This window comes from Jaculus jaculus, chromosome 1 (genome assembly GCF_020740685.1).
Source record: "Jaculus jaculus isolate mJacJac1 chromosome 1, mJacJac1.mat.Y.cur, whole genome shotgun sequence".
Classification (NCBI taxonomy): domain Eukaryota; kingdom Metazoa; phylum Chordata; class Mammalia; order Rodentia; family Dipodidae; genus Jaculus; species Jaculus jaculus.
The window spans coordinates 301399053-301402214 of NC_059102.1; the positions used below are offsets into that span (position 1 = coordinate 301399053).

General features: G+C 41.9%; 1 non-coding gene across 1 annotated transcript; it reads left to right on the forward strand.

Moving 5' to 3' along the window:
• The first annotated feature begins 1556 nt into the window (after window positions 1–1556).
• Window positions 1557–1687, forward strand: LOC123457825. The gene has a single exon (XR_006635188.1). It is a non-coding gene; the product is annotated as a small nucleolar RNA SNORA36 family (small nucleolar RNA).
• Window positions 1688–3162: the final 1475 nt, after the last annotated feature.

Consider the following 3162-nt stretch of genomic DNA (forward strand, 5'->3'; position numbering starts at 1 on the left):
AGAGAGAGAGAATGGGCGCGCCAGGGTGTCCAGCCACTGCATATGAACTCCAGACACATGTGCGCCCTTGTGCATCTGGCTAATGTGGGTCCTGGGGAATTGAGCCTCGAACTGGGGTCCTTAGGCTCCACAGGCAAGAGCTTAACTGCTAAGCCATCTCTCCAGTCCCCTCAGTGTCTTTAGTAGTACTTTCTTGTACATATTTTCAAAACCAGTACTGGATAACTAACTTCTTTTACAAACATTCATTTCTTCCCTTCTGACTTTTTCTCCTGCTCCACTTTACTCCTAGCATAATCCCATTCTCAGATAACACAGGAGAAAAAGCATTAGTCTGAAAGTTGAAAGAATCAAATTGCGACCCTGGTTCTGCATTTTTTAATTCAAGCATGTAGTCTTATATGACATTTTTTCTAATCTCTCTTTGGTCTTAGATTATTTATTTATAAATTAATAGCTGAAAAGCCTCCAAAGAAAAACTTCTCTTGACTCTGATACCTGCTAAATTATGAATTAAAAACTTAAGAGATGAACTTTTTCTAGATGAGATGCATTTTAACAGATGATTACTGAAGACCAAGAAATCTTCAAAGATTAAAGAAACAGAGCATGAGTGGTGGAATGGTAAGCTATGTACAGATATACCTGGTGGGTAGAACCAGCTTGGTGCCCCCATCTCTTGCCATTCTTGTGATTTACTACTGAAACAACTATTGGAGAAGTACAAGAAATCATTAATGAAATCTGACCTCAAGTTTATTCAATAAGATACAGAATAGTAGCAAAACACTTTTTGTAGATAGTCAGACTCAGGACCAGGGTTCAAAAAGAAAGATGCCAAGTTACTCTGGCTAAACTAGAATATGGCCACCAGGAGCCACTTTCAGCACCTTGAACCTGAAAAGCTTTCACTGCCTTTCTCCCAACCTGAATTTCCACCTCCTTTAAGGTTGGTAGGCTCTTCCTAAGCCCATACCCATTTCCTATGTGCCCACCAACCATTCAAGATCTCTGCTACAACCCTGAGGCTGACAATGAAACACATCCCAATGAAGCACCTCCTAATTTACATTTTCAAGGTTATGAAGAAGCCTGATTCCACCATGTAACAACCTGCTCAGGACCCTCCCAGCTACTCATTTTGGAAGCCCTATTTCTTGCCTCTTGCTTAAATCCTTCATCAATGTAAATCTTTAATTGTTAACCTGTGCCAGAGTAATGGAGACAGACACTAAGGATGCTCAACACTCACCAAAGCAGAAATCCAAAATCTCCTGAGAGCTCAACCCTCAAGTAGACTTAAAACACACCCACCATGGCTCAAGGAATTTTGCAGAAAAGGGGGCAGAAAGATTGTAAGAGCCACAGGTTGGGAGGAAATATTCAGAGGCATTGCTCCCCACAAATTGACTGATTGCTGCTCCCACAACTTATAACCCACAGCTCCATGGGGAATACCAGCAATCCCACTAGGGGAGGAATCCCTCAGTGGAATAGGGGAGGGAGGAGGGAAATAATGTACAAACATATGAAGTGTCCATGCAAAGTACACCCTTACCCAAAGTGCTGAGTTCAGTTCAGGTTATCTTCCCTGCTCTGCCAATTAAGCTTTGAGACATTGAAACTGGCTGGGGAAAATGATTGGATAGAAAATATTTTCTATTCATTTAATCCCCACCCTACAAATGAAAAAAACAAAAAGAAGAAAAAAAGCATGATCAACTTCATGTACACCTTTATGTAAAAGTCTTGATACTTCATTGAACAAATAAATAATCTTTATTACATAAAAAAGTATGTACTTAACAAGAAAGAAAAATAATTTACCCTTTGTGTCAATATTTTTCATTCTGTGAAACGTGGATAAGAACTTAAGACTGGAGTTCAGATTTCACTCGGAGCTCCCTCCCACATCAAATGTTGGAGCCACCCTTACTCCAACATATGTCATCAGAGCTAAACCATAGGATGGGCCTTGCCCCAAATCTGTGCAGGAGATAATCACCGGATTCCATGACACTGACACTGTGACCCATGCCTCAGAGGAACCCATCTGTTATAAAGAAAAGATCATAGAGCTTGGTGAAGAAAGTGGGCTCTATCTCTTTTAAGCAGGAATAAGAAATAGAGCTATTATCAACTTGTGAGAATGTCATGGCCCCCAGCCTCATATCAACAATATCTTTTGATCCTTACAGTTTGAACTGCAATGCCCCTATTATTTTAGATCAAATTCTCCTCAAGTGCAAAGCTATGGTAGACACACAAGAGAAGAAGCATTGTAAAGGACACATGTAGGCCAGGGAAATAGTTCTGTGGGGAAAGTGTTTGCCATGCCACTATGAGGACCTGGATTTGATCTGCAGAATCCAGGGTTGTTTTGGTTTGTTTGCTTGTTTGTTTGTATAGAAAGCTCAATATGATGCCATATACTTACTCCCATAGAACTGGGGAAGTAGAGTGTGGTGGTTTTGAATGTAATGTTCCCATAGCCTCAGATGTCAATGATTAATATTCCCACTTAGTCCCCACCTGGTAGAGTCTTTGGGAGGTGGAGCCCTACTGGAGGAAGATGTCACCATGGCCCGACATTGAGGTGGAATCCAGCCATGTATGTTCAGAGTCAAGTGGTAATTGCTAGTTTTGGCTATTGTCTCTCTGCTGTGGGTGTATGATAAACTGAGCCAACCTCTTCTGCCATGATAAAGTTTCTCCTGGAAACTAAGCCTGAAATAAACCTTTTCCTCCCATAAGCCACTTCTGGTCAGGTGTTTGTTCCCACAATAAGAAGGTAACTGCAACATGGTGGCAGATTGATCATTAGGGCTTTCTGACCAGCCAGACTAACCCAATTAGATGAGTTTCAGACAAATGGTCAACCCTATCTCACAAAATGGTGGACAGTGTCTGAAGAAATGACACCTGAGAATATCTTCTGACCTCCACAAGCACACATACGCTTACATGCACATGTGCATGTGTGTACGTGCACACGCGCACGCGCGTGCACACACACACACACACACACACACAACAACACACACATAATCAATGTGGTGTCCCAAATACCCACCTGACCATCCAGACCAGGTTGGGCTAGGGCATCAATACCGTGAGAAAGGACTAGAAACAGGCCACTTCTCTTCTAGCCAAACCCAAAAG